Source organism: Thamnophis elegans, chromosome 7 (genome assembly GCF_009769535.1).
Source record: "Thamnophis elegans isolate rThaEle1 chromosome 7, rThaEle1.pri, whole genome shotgun sequence".
NCBI lineage: Eukaryota > Metazoa > Chordata > Lepidosauria > Squamata > Colubridae > Thamnophis > Thamnophis elegans.
The window spans coordinates 36,508,538-36,522,353 of record NC_045547.1 but is presented as its reverse complement, the minus strand read 5'-3'; the positions used below and the strand labels follow the sequence as shown (position 1 = coordinate 36,522,353).

At 41.6% G+C, this 13,816-nt stretch overlaps 2 non-coding genes across 2 annotated transcripts; one reads left to right on the top strand and one right to left on the bottom strand.

Annotated features, from left to right (window-relative positions):
* Window positions 1–332: 332 nt before the first annotated feature.
* On the bottom strand, window positions 333–404 carry TRNAD-GUC. Its single transcript has one exon. It is a non-coding gene; the product is annotated as a tRNA-Asp (tRNA).
* Window positions 405–986: 582 nt separating this feature from the next.
* On the top strand, window positions 987–1,058 carry TRNAW-CCA. The gene has a single exon. It is a non-coding gene; the product is annotated as a tRNA-Trp (tRNA).
* Window positions 1,059–13,816: the final 12,758 nt, after the last annotated feature.

The following is a 13,816-nucleotide window of genomic DNA, read 5'->3' as shown; positions in this document are numbered from 1 at the left end:
AACTTTCAGGTATGTGGACTTCAGCTCCCAGACTTCTCCGGCCAGGATGTGAGACAATGGGCTGCTGTTTTACTGGGAATTGAAATCCAACACAACTGGAGAATACTAAATTGGGAAGATTTATCTAGATTTTGATTAACATCGGCATGACCATTGCAGCACCATGGACACAATAGAGAAAAAAGCAAAAAGTCATAGTAAGCCCTGGCTGTAAAAAAAGAGACTTGAATTTAAGTTGCCCCCTCACATTTAACTGGCAGTAAAGGATTTAAAATCATGGCGATCAGCTCGTAAATTAATAGAAAATAAGACAAAAAAAAAAAATGTCCATTCTCCCCGTCGGGGAATCGAACCCCGGTCTCCCGCGTGACAGGCGGGGATACTTACCACTATACTAACGAGGAGGTGGATAACTTTGGCCTTTTTTCCCCCCACCCATATCGCTTTTAAAGGTCGGGTTCTAATCTGAGGCGGCCAAATTTTATATAAATTTTCCAGCCACGCTTCATTAGAAACCCCATAAGAAGTTGGATACAAACAAAGCGAGAGTCTAACCAATTATTAGCAGTCGAAGCCGTGCTGGGGTAACTGTTGGATTAAAAGGCTACTACCCTGCCAAGCAAATGGACGGCGCGTAGAAACGTGATCGCTTTCTAAAAAGGCTGCTTGAATTCAAGAAACCAAGCAAATAAGGAAAGGAACAAAAAGGTAAATAAAATAGGTGGTTTGTTAGCAGCGAAAGTAGGGAGAAGAAGCCTTCCATAATTGTTCACCCTGCGTGCTTTTCGAAGCCAGCGAGTCACCTGGTCCTGAGGGGAAAATTCGGAATATCGGAATAGATAAGATATTCCTGTGTAATTATGACACTGACCAAGTTTCTCTTTTTCGTGTACTCTGCTCTCGTAAACAGTTAGATAACTTTGCTTTGAAACATGAAGACCTAATGTTCAGGCAGTTGTACAGCTTTGCCTAGTGCAAATCCGCAGGACCTCGTGGCGCAACGGTAGCGCGTCTGACTCCAGATCAGAAGGCTGCGTGTTCGAATCACGTCGGGGTCAGCTTTTTAGCCCGTTTGTTTAAAATTCTTGATAGCCGAACGTTTCTTTCCTTCGTGAAGAGAGTTCATCGTTAATGATAATTAATCGAATAAAGGTATCACCTTCATATAGATTTTACACCATATTTCCCTAGTTGCCAGTACCACACCTCCCTTTTCTTAAAGTAGAAAAAAAATGACTGGGATTTGAGAGTGGACCATACAAATAGTCCTCAACTTATGACCACAATTGAGCCCAACATTTCTGTTGCTAAGTGAGACACTTGGGCTTTTGTCCCATTTTACGATCTTTATTGCCACAGTTGTTAAGTGAATCACTGCAGTGGTTAAGTTAGTAACATGCTTGTTAAGTGAATCTGGCTTCCCCATTGACTTTGCTTGTCAGCAGTTCGCAAAAGGTGTTCACATGGCCCCAAGACACTGCAACCGTCATAAATATGAGTCACTTGCCAAGCATCTGAATTTTGATCATGTGCCCATGAAGATGCTGCACAGGTCGTAAGTGTGAAAAACAGTGGTAAGTCATTTCTTTCAGTGCTATTGTAACTTAATAGTGTCACTAAATGAACAGAGACTCTGTACTAAGCATGCCTATGGCAGCATTCAATGCACATGTTCTCACGTATAGATCCTTGCCAAGGGAGCCTGCCATTTCATTGGCAATGTGGCTGGCATCTTTGTCTCTGAAGATGCCAGCTGTAGTTGCTGGCAAAATATCAGAAAATCTGTTCTGGAACCCTGGAAGATTGCCCAACAAGAGCATTATATCATGCCAAATTAGTTTTCTCCCGAATGAGGAAATGGTAGTATCAGGTTTCAAATTTCAAATTTTATTTAATAAAATGTATAATTTAATAAATAAAATTAAATAATTAAATATAATGAAATGAAATAGTCACCAAACCCTGAACCCTAATGCATAGCAGCTGTGAAATCTTACACCAGAATTTTTTCAACATTCTCCCCATAGCAGTTTTGGAAGGGTAATATAGAAAGACTCCTTATAAGCTAAGACTATGCTTCTGCAATTAAGGGGCTATTGAAATTAAAGCTGATATTCTCTTATAATTTACACTATAGAGATTCTAAAGACCCATCTTATAACTTCTTACTTGGTAAAACACCTGGGGGTAGTTCTGATTTTGTTATGTACAGTTGTTGCTTTCAGATCAATATGATTTAGTTTCCTTGATCATAGACAAATTCTATTTTACTGCCTGTAAAATTGGAGCCTGGAGAAGCCTAGCTAGCACCAATTTTAACAATTTATTATTTTGTATAGTCTTATTTTATTTTTAATGTGTTTTATTTTGAACTTCATAAGAATCTCTGTATAGATCTGTAGCCCATATTTTGTAATACATCCATATTTGTTGAGAATTTGCACATTCAGTTAAATGGCTATATTATGTACAATTGTACACTTGTATACCATCTAAAGATCTGTTCCAGAGGTTACGCTGCTGGAGAAACCATAGGTCTACTCTAGGTTTCAGAAAGCTCAGGGTAATTCATTCTCAAGAAAAGCATTGTGAAGGATGATACTACCTCATACTCCAACTAGCTTCTGAACTACCTGAGTAGTGGCACTAAACTCTGGCATGTATGTCTAAACTCATTGGGATCATTATTATAATTATGTAAGAATTTTAATTAAACATTTGACTTCATTCACTTTGGGTGGACTAGCATAATTAAAATGGTTGTAGATATTATCTTGGGTAATATAAAATCACAGTAGATTCTAGATATTCCTTCACTTACAATATAGTTCTTAATTATCTTTTTCTAATTAAACATATATAGGATAAAAAGGAATACAGATGTTTAGCTTAATTGAAATGAAAGACTATGTGGTTTGAAAAATCATCAGTGGTACACTGATGTTCATTTTGCTTAGCAAGTTAGTGTATGGATTGGATACCCACATATCACTTAGGAGTAAAGTTAAAATATATTGCTTTCACCTTAACAACATAGTATGCTTTTTATATTTTTAAAATATTTTAAATTCCTTATCTATCTCGGCAAAATTGACTGTGAGGTCTTGGAAATGAATGGTGAGTTAAATCAGTAATGAAATCCAGAGAGATTGTATGCCACAGGGTAGGTGTGAGGGGAAGTGCTGTAAGGGGCCTGCCAGCTTCCGATGGAGGGTATTGGCCCTTCTTCATTTGTGGCAAGATGCCACATAGACCTTGATGTCTGCTGCCATCTTAGGCTGCCAAAGGTTCTTAATATTCTGTGCAGACGTTGAATGCTCTCCTAAGCCCTTCTGTTTGGTTGTTGTGGCAAAACTGCTAACTTTCTTCTCTGCAAAGGGGGAGGACCACTAATGAGTCCTTGTACTTCAAGGCTTCTCTCTCGATAATGACCAGGACAGTAGTGGGTTTCTGATCCTGTTGCAACCGGTACACTGCAACGGGAGCCAGGCGTGCACCACGGGCATGCGCACTGTGTATGCATATGCACCCACTGCTGCAACGCTCCAACTGCTCGGCAGAGCATCGCGCAGGTTCCGTACGCTGCACGCACATGCGCAGATGGCCTATTTCCTTCAAATAAAGGTAAGGAAAGAGGGCAATCAGGCGGGCCCTCCAAAGCACCATTCCGGTACGATGGCTGCTGCTTCTGGTAGGCACCAGTATGCGTGTACTGGGGCATACCACCTACAACCCACCACTGGAACAGGGATACAGAACCTGACGAGGCTTCCTTAAGGTAATCCATCCGGGCCCAGGAGAAGTGGTCCAGAACTCGCTTTGCCATAATTCTGCTGGTCAAGTCCTGGTGCAGCTGGGTTGCCCTCAACCTCTCAGAGTGTGGTGGATATGGTGGTCACCAGAAATAAGAATCTTGTAAAATTGTGGTTGCTAGTGGAGCATGTTGGGCTTGAAAAAACCTCTGGCTTCTGAAAAAGAGTATCAAGTTCTTCGTATCTGGGATATATTGGATGTAAAAATCAAAGCATGAGGAGAATTGGCTCCATTTAATTTGTCTGGGCAAAAGCAGGTTGGCCTGTTACAAGATGTGTAAATTCTTATGGTCTTAGGGTCTATCAGAAAGTGTCTCCCTTGTTAGAATGCAGATTTTACTGCCAAGAGCTCCTTGTTAAAAATAATTCTGTTATGGCATGGTCAACGCTTGAGAAGAAAATGCAGGGCAACAGGCATCACTACTTTCTTGTAGAAGGACCACTCTGATGGCTACCTGAAACATCTGACCCCATCCTAGGACTCAGCCTGGTCATTTCCTACAAATGTATTAGATTTATTATGACTACCCACTCCAGAAAACTGTGTGGCTTAGAAAATCCCCCCAAAAATAGTAAATACAAAAATTAAAACCCACATAAACATGTAACCCTGACATAAACAATTAGAACAATAAACACTACAAAAATAAGACTGCTCCTACCAATACCACAGTAATTGCAGGCCTTGGAACAAAAACAGGTCTTAAAAACACGTCTCCCAAACTCTAGGAGAGTAGGAACCCTCTCTACCTCTGGGAGCATGCTTTTCCAGAGGACAGGAGTTACAAAAGAGTAAGCATGCTTCCTCGATTCCACAGAAAACAACATTTAACTGGAATGCCTCCACTCTACTTTAATGTATGAGACAAGTAGAAACAATTGATGCTAGGTGGTCCATTAGATAATTAGATGCAATCAGCATCTAAAACTGCAGTTGGAAGTCTATAGTACTAAATATTAATACAGCTCACCAAGCAGTGGTAACATGAGTGCAATGCAAAGGACCAATTGTTGTGTTGTTGTTTTTTTGCATTTTACACCAATTATAGGTTCCAGGCAGTTTTCACAGAAAGCCTCTGTCAGGCCTGCATTTATATTCCTTTTAGAATTTTGGCCTGCCACACTTTCTCTTATTTCATTATGCTTTTTCTTTAAGTATAGTCGATGGGAGGGGGGAATAGAAGGAGTAGGATTGTGGAATGTATTATTTTCATTCTTTACTAGAAGCCAAGTTCATCCTTTGTCTCCGCACTTTCACACCTGACTGGAAGCAGCTGGGTGGAGACGCCAGCGTGGAAGAAGAAGTTTGGACCATGTGATGGATTGTGGGTGTGGGGACAAGATCATGAACTTTTAACTGGGTGGAATTCTGATGTCATTTCCAGTATTGGAATTCCACAGCTACGTGCCAGCATGTCTGTCTTATTAAATTGGAACCTTAAGCATAGTTTTGCCTTGGACTCTGATTTAATTCTGCATATTTGGAATGCTGACAGCCTCATTTACAGGACATTATAGTAAGTCATGCTGTGGGCATGATCTGTCAATACTAATTGAGACCAACCACTCAGAACTAGGACAACCACCGCAATAGAGTGCCTTCCACTCCCAACCTCCAAACCAATACGGAACTTAGCATCTGTGAGTACATCTGGACTGCCAAGTAGAAAGTTTGATTTGTTTTATTAGGCAGAAGACAATAGGTACATTTGTTAGGTGCAAGATTCAATCTGGGTCAGTCACCGGGACCAGAGGTTTAGTCTTCTGAGCTTTCGGACTCAAGCTGGAGCCCATCCTCAGGAAATTTCTCTCTGCCAAAATATGTGCTTTGGACTCTACTATGTGTCATATTTATGTGGTCCCGATTGGCCATTGTTTCCTTATGCTGCCAATATGCTGTACCTTATCAGCTGTACCTTATGCTGCCAATATGCTGTACCTTATCAGCTGTACCTTATCAGTTCCTTATGCTGCCAATATGCTGTACCTTATCAATATGCTGTACCTTATCAGGTACTTATGCTGACCCCTAAGTACCTGATAAGCTTGTGGTAAATCAGCACTCCTTTTGACTGACAAGGGACCCATTTCCCAGCTTCAATCATTTCTATGGCTATCTTTGTATCTGCATGGCCAACTATCTTTATAGCTGCAAAATTGAATGTTTGCCCTTGTTCATTGCAATGTGAGGCTACCAGCGAGTTTGGGTTTTCTGATCACTCACTTGTGTTCTTGCAATCTGATGGTTAGCTGGCTCCCCATCTGTCCTACATAGTCACGGGGCAATCCATGCAGGGGATCTGGTAGATTACATTAAAAGTATCATTTACTTATATTTATTAGTGACTGGAAACCCTTTATGGGTTTTTGGAGAAAGTGGAAAAATGTGAACTGGTAATTTATAGAATTGATGATTAGAAGGGTAAAATATGGAAAGAAGAGAATTATTATATGTCCCTAAAGAGGAAGATAGATAAAAAAATATTCATAATTCCTTTAAAGGGGTTTTTAAATCAAATTTTAAGGGGAGGGCGGGGGGGTTTGATACGGATTGCTCAGACAGGCTTGGGGGGGGGGAGTCTGCCAGGGCACAGGCCAGAGCTAACTAAGGGGTGTGGGTTGGGAGTGCTGGGAAGGGTTGGGATTCCAGGGGAGACATTAAGCCATTCCATTGGGGGGTCCACCATCTCTACTGTTTGTGGGAGAGGCAGATATGGTGGGGGCCGAGGACCAAATTATGTTCGGGGGACGCGGGTCCGCTGTTTAAGAGCACTCATCACCCTTCTCACACCCCTGGATGCTCGGGATTACAGGACCCTGGTCTCGCTTAACGCCAGGTCCGTGGTACATAAGGCTCCCCTCATTTACGATCTCATACAAGAGGGTGGAGCGGACCTGGCGTGCATTGCGGAGACTTGGTTGGGCCATGAGGGGGGGGGGTGTTCCCCTTAGTGAATTATGCCCACCAGGCTTCCGGGCATTTCACCAGCTGAGAGCCCAGGGCAGGGGTGGGGGGGTGGTGGCAGTGGTTATTAGGGAAAGTCTCAGACCTCAGGAGGTCACTGTGCCTCAGATAGGTGGGTGTGGGTCCCTTTTTGTGAAATGGGGCCTTGGAGTTCAGGTGGGCCTTTTTGTTACGTACCTGTCTCCCTGCTACGTGTTATCGGCCCTGCCGGAGCTGCTGAATGTGTTAGCTGGATTGGCGGTTGATTTCCCCAAGCTTATGATCCTGGGGGATTTCAATCTGCCTTCCATTGGCGAGATATCTGAGTCAGCTCAGGAGTTCATGGCTTCCATGACGGCTATGGACCTAACTCAGTTAATTCAAGACCCCACCCATAATGGGGGACGCACGCTCGACCTGATTTTTGTCTCTGGGCAGTGGATGAATGATGTAGATCTAGGGGATATTTCTATCCAACCCTGGTCATGGTCGGATCATTTCCTCATCAGGCTTGACTTCCATACTGCTACCTCTCACCGCAGGGAGGTGGAACCGACTAGATAGTTCCGCCCTAGGCGCCTGATGGACCCTGAAAGGTTCCTGATGGAGCTTGGGACTTTTCCTGTATCCCTTGCTCACAACTCGACCGAAGCCCTAGTGGAAGCCTGGGATAGGGCGGCCACTGGGGCTTTGGATCGTGTTGTGCCTTTGTGGCCTCTGACCCGGTGTCGATCCTGGGTAGTTCCCTGGTTTACCGAGGAGCTCCGGGAGATGAAACGCTGGAAAAGACGCCTAGAGAGTAGTTGGAGGGCCAGCCAGTCCGAATCTGATCGAACACTAGTAAGGATTCATATTAATTCCTACTTAGTGGCGATAAAAGCGGCAAAACGGCAACATTATTCCGCTCTTATCGCACCCGCAAATAACTGTCCAGCTGCCCTGTTTAGGGTGTTCTTGATTAAAAAATTTTAAAAAATTGGGACTTTTTAGTTAATGCTACCTTCAATCCTCATGTAGGAATAATCCAATTGAATTGATTAGGAATAAGATGTTCTGATAGAATAAATGGTCTACGGTTCATTTATTTTTATTATTTATTAGATTTTTATCCCACCTGTCTTATTTTTACAAATAACTGAAAGGCGCAAAACATACCTAATCTTCCTTTTAATATTTTCCACATAACAACAACCCTGTGAGGTGGGTTGGGCTGAGAGAGAACGACTGGCCCCAAAGCAGGACTCGAACTCATTTTCCCTTGGTGTGTAGGCCAGCCCTTTCACCACTACACCAAAAGGCTCTCATTTAGTAGGAAGAAACGGAAGAGGGTTTTTTTTAGTGTAATGAGGGAAATGGGGGGAAATTCGGCTTGAAGCAAGATTTCTGGGATAGGGTCTTTCTTTTTTGGATTGGCTTTCTTGGTATTCTGGGAGTTCTCCCCTGGGAAAGAAGCTTTGACAGAAATATTATTTTTGCTCCACTAGAAAAGGCCAAAGTGAGAGGGAAAGGCATGGATGGTGGAGGAAGATGAAAAGTAAACTTTAATCACATTTACTTTTCATCTTTCTCACCTGCTTAATTATTTTTATTACTTTATCAGAATATAAAAGACAAAAAAATGAAAATAAGGGGAAATTAAGAGTGGAAAAAGGAGAAAGTGTGTGGTAGAAAAGGAAAAGGAGGGGAGGCATTGACTTCTGACTCTTTTTTAGCACAGTATAAGATAATAACATTACAACCTCAACTTTTTACTTTTACACAATAATATATACTACCCAATTCTATAACAACAAACTATCTAATCGGGAAAACCAAAATCACAATTTCATTTTTTCCACTGCAAGCACAAAATTTAAAAGTGGTTTCCACATGGAAACTAAAAAAGATATGTTCTTTTCTTTGAATAAAGCAATCAATTTAACCATCCCTACTTTTCATCTTGCTGTGATATAATTCTGTTCACACCTATTAATCTTTATAGACTATCATCATTTATATTAAAAAGTGAAAACCCTTTTTTTACATCCATTTTAAAACTCTAAACTTTTCTTTAAAAATATTTAGCAAGAGGGAAAGGCAGAAGGAAAATGCCCCCTTTTTCCTGTGCCTTTCCTCAGTTGCTATGGGGAATGAAAGGACCAGGGTTCCCCCCCCCCACGCTGAAAAGAACCCCTGAACAACTTTGTGCAGTGCACAGCTCCATTTCGGTGCCTTTTACTGCTCAGTTTGGTGCCATTTCCATCAAAGGTTTGGAAAAGTTTCTTCTTCTTTCCTTATGCTATAATTTTGACTCTGAGAAGGGTTTGCTGTTCTTTCTGACTTTTAAAATGATACATTTCAGTGACTCTTTCTCTGTGCTTGCCTTTAAGAAGCACTCCAAGTCAATCCAGAATGATGTAGATGTTAATACAAAGAACTGAGCAAATTAAAATGGTGAAATTAGTCCCAGGGAAATATTTTTCAAAGAAACCTTGCCACCATTTTTCCCACACAAGCCGACCTCCAACCTCTGTGCCCCTCCCCTCCAGGAAATCCAGGAAGGGACAGTCGCTACTTCTCTAGCCAAAGTATTTCCTGCAGCTTTATGGTACTGGATCATCTTTTCTTATAAAAAGAAGTAACAGGGGCGCAGGGGGAGGGGGTCCGTTTTCTTGCTTTAATGTTTTAATATCTTCAATGAAAGTACTGAGACATAGAGAGGGGTTAGACACAGTGTCTTTTATATTGCCCTGGTTAGGATTTTTTAAGCAAATCCACTGCACTTTCAACATGAAGCCAAAATCAGGACTTTTTTTAAAACGCTGTGGGACGCGGGACAAATTGTTAGAAATCGTGACTGTCCCGCCGAAAGCGGGACATCTGGTTACCTTAACATAAACGGGCTAAAGCTGGAATAACTAAAGGCTGATAACTCTGTTGTGGCATCCATCCTAATTGCTATGTTTTTTCCAGTAGCTCTGGAAAATTCTGTATAGTACCCTAAATAATAGATAATACGGATAAATTATATGCCCATTTATCTCTTGCTTGTTCATGCTCCTTTTCCCCTTTTGCATGCCTTTTCCCTTTTTATAATTCAACTATTTGATCTTTGCTGATATTTAATAAAGATGCTACAGTATATCACAGAAGTGAGTACACCCCTCACATTTTATAAATATTTAAGTATATCTTTTCATGTGACAGCTAAAGAGACGACACTTGGCTACAATGTAAAGTAGTGAGTATACAGCTTGTATAACTGTAAATGTGCTGTTCCCTCAAAATAACACAACACCCAGCCATTAATGTCTAAACTGCTGGCAACAAAAGTGAGTATACCATTAAGTGATAACCCTAAACCTAACATTTATATTTTATTGTGTTCTACTAATTTAGTTGAAATGTTAATATATATTGCTAGTCCATGTATAATATGCCATATGCTAATTAAATAAATATAATGGCCTAAGTGAAATAGGTATATTGGAAGAAATGTCCATTTGGGTTCAGTTCCACATGGGGAAAAAGACACTGGAAGCATGGAGGCTGCTTGGAAAGATGGTTTAATGGTAGGCAGGATCACCTGGCTTGAGCTCCTGAGCAGAACCGCATGGCTTCAGTTCCTGAGCAAAAAAGAGCAGAGATGCTGCAAGTGCCCTGGTTCTATGCCTTCTCCTGGACTTTGAACTTCCTGGGGCACAGGAAGAGTGTCCTGATTGGTTGCTGTCAGAGGTCATAGCTTTGTAGGTTGTGTGCTAAGTTTGGTTGAAATTTGGTGGGGTAGATCTTGGCTGCTTCAGGCCTTAATGGTTGACGAGAGAGGGGGGAGCAATTAAGTGAGTCTGTTTCCTGCCTAAAACATGTTTCTCTGGCTCAGGCCTTAATGGCCCAGTGACAAAGGTGGGGGGGGGGTGAGTTTCTGCCTCTATGAGTTTCTACTTCTCTTTTTTAGGGGAAATATTCTGCCCTTTTAATATTTCCTAAAATATTTCATTTTTCTAGGGGAGAGGTGGGTTTTAACTTCCTACAGGTAGATTAACTGGCATCTTTTTATTTCTAGATATAAAGTGGGGAAAAAATACAAATTCCTCTACTTAGAGAAAGAAGTTGTTTTGTGGTAATAAGTAATCTAGCTGAAAGATAACACACTGGGGAAGGGTGCTGTAATGGAGTCTTATTCCAAAGCATCAGATACAAAGCATCAAATAATTATTACTTCCTAAACAGACTCTGGAAACTTAAACTCATTCAGAATACAAAAGTATTCCCAGGCCATTTTTCAATCAGATACAAATTCCATTCCTACCTTTTTATGTGTTCTTCACAGCTGCTTTGTGCAATACACTTCTTCCTTATAAACACTGAACCAAAACCGGAACTGAGCTCTGTTTTTCCTTTGAGTTTAACTTTTCTGAAACTATTTCAGGTTATCTGTTCACACTTCCCTGGTATATTGGTTCCTCTTTCTATTCATATATATGAATAGATTTTCAGATCTTCACACTTTTTATAAAGGCATGTTTGATTCTTTTTCTAACTTATTTTCATTATAATTATTTGCAATTGTGCTGTTATTCCTCCCTCCCTCTTAGCCTTAAGTTCCTATCCCCATTAGCTTCTCCTGCCAGAGCATCCTATTACTCATATTACTTCGTTAAAGGATATATTTTGAAATTGAAAATATGTATATAACCATATTGTTTTAGTTTCTTTTAACAGCTATAATTGCGGGGGTGGGTGGGGTGTTGCTTTGGAGTCAGTCTTGACTACTGGCCTGGCCTGGTCCCTTCCTGGCAATATTTTTTTTAAACTGGTTTGCCAGTTTTTTCGTAGAGATAAGAGAGAGTAACTGCCCAGTCACGCTGCTGACTTTGTGCCAAAGGCTGAACTGAAAGTCATAGTTTTCTTTTTTCTTCTGTTTAACACCACACCAAACTGGCTCTCAACTTTGGAGTTACTTTTTCCCAAACTGTGGGCTTCCGTCACTTTTTTGACAATTTTATAAATTGTCCACTCTATAAATTAATAGAGTGGATGATCTTCTTCCTTCCTCCAACTTCTAAGAGCAAAGTAATTAGTAACAGAAATCATTTTGCAGACCTTGGTTGATTTCAGACTGCCAAGATCCACAGCTGGGATCTGGTTAGTACTAGAATGCAACATCAAAATTTCATGTTTGTAAACTAGATTGAGAACTAAATGGCAAACCATCTCTATATTATTGTCAAGAAAAAAAACCTGGACACATTATCAGGATTTGAATTTACCTCAAAGGAGATATTTATCTTATCACAATCCAATCATTTTAAAACAAAACAGGCACTCATGCCTTAAGTCATCTCCCAAATGGAGCACTGCAATGCACTTTAAGAGCCAAGGTGGCGCAGTGGTTAAATGCAGCACTGCAGGCTACTGCTAGATCAGCAGGTCAGCGGTTCAAATCTCACCGGCTCAGGGTTGATTCAGCCTTCCATCCTTCCGAGGTGGGTAAAATGAGGACCCAGATTGTTGGGGGCAATATGCTGACTCTCTGTAAACCGCTTAGAGAGGCCTGAAAGGCCTATGAAGCAGTATATAAGTCTACTGCTATTACTTTACATGAGGCTGTCCTTGTAGAACATGCAGAAGCTGAAACTGATTCAAAATGCAGCAGTGCAAGCAAATTATGTGTGCTCGATTGATATTCCTCTATATTCCTCTACTCTGAGAGTTGCATTGATTGCCACTGTGCTTCCAGTTTCAAGGTATTAGCAGAATAGATGATTAGAATAACAGAGTTGGAAGAGACCTTGGAGGCCTTCTAGTCCAACCCCCTGCTCAGGCAGGAAACCCTATACCCATGATGGCAAACCTGTGGCACGTGGAGCCATTTCTTAGGGCACGTGAGGAATTGCCCTGTCAGGTCCAGGGTGCATGCATGCTCTGGCCAACTGATTTTGGCCTTCATTTTCGACCGGTTTTCTCACTCCAGAGAAAAACAGCCTTACGGGCAACCTGGAAGTCAATTCCCAAACTTCCGGTTTGTGTGTTGGGCTGTTCTTTGCCCCCCGAAGCTTCAGGAGGCTTCACTGAAGCCTCCAGAGGAATAAAAATGGCCTTATGGACTTCCGGGTTGCCCAGAGGCCCGTTTTTCTCCCTCCAGAGGCTTCAGGGAAGCCTCCGAAGCCTCTGGAGGGAAACAAATGGCCTTACGGGCAACCCAAGTCAGAAAACAGGCTGTTTCTGGCCTCTGGAGGGCCTGTGGGGGGTGGGGGAGGCTGTTTCCGCCCTCCCCAGGTCCTAGAAAGCCTCTGGAGCCTTCGCACACCAAAAGTGGGGGGAGAGCGGGGAGGCTGTGTGCATGACCCCCTGCTGTTCCCCCGCTCTTGGCACGTGATGGGGAAAAGGTTAGCCATTACTGCCTATACTATTTCAAAAAATGGTTGTCCAATCTCTTCTTAAAATCTTCCAGGGTTGGAGAGTTTACAACTTCTAGAGCAAGTTGTTCCACTAGTAAATTGTGCTGTCAGGAAATTTTTTTCTTAGTTCTAGGTTGCTTCTCTCTTTGATTAGTTTCCATCCATTGTTTCTTATCCGGTCCTCCGGTGCTTTGGCAAATAGCTTGATTCCCTCTTCTTTATTGCAACCTGTGTGATATTGGAACACTACTATCATTCACCTCTAGTCCTTCTTTTCATTAAACAAGACATACCCAATTCCAGCAACTGTTTTTCATATGTTTTAGCCTCCAGATTTATAGTATTTACCTATAAATCCATTCATGGCATGGGGCAGGGTATCTAAGGAAATGACTGTCCCGGATTGTGTCTACACGTTCAGCAGGGGAGCCTCACCACGGATCCTGTGTATTAAAGAGTGCCATCTGGCCAGACCCAAGAAGGGAGTCTTTTACGCAATAGTCTCTTTGTATCATCATCTCCTTGAAGATTAGGCTACAATAGTACAAATCATTGCCAAAGTCTCTGAAGATGTGATTAAGTCACCAGACAGGACAGCAGGAGCATATGGCAGATCCTGTTAATGTTAAATTAAGCATGTTAAAATTTATGATTATGCTAATTGTGGATTTATTGTATTG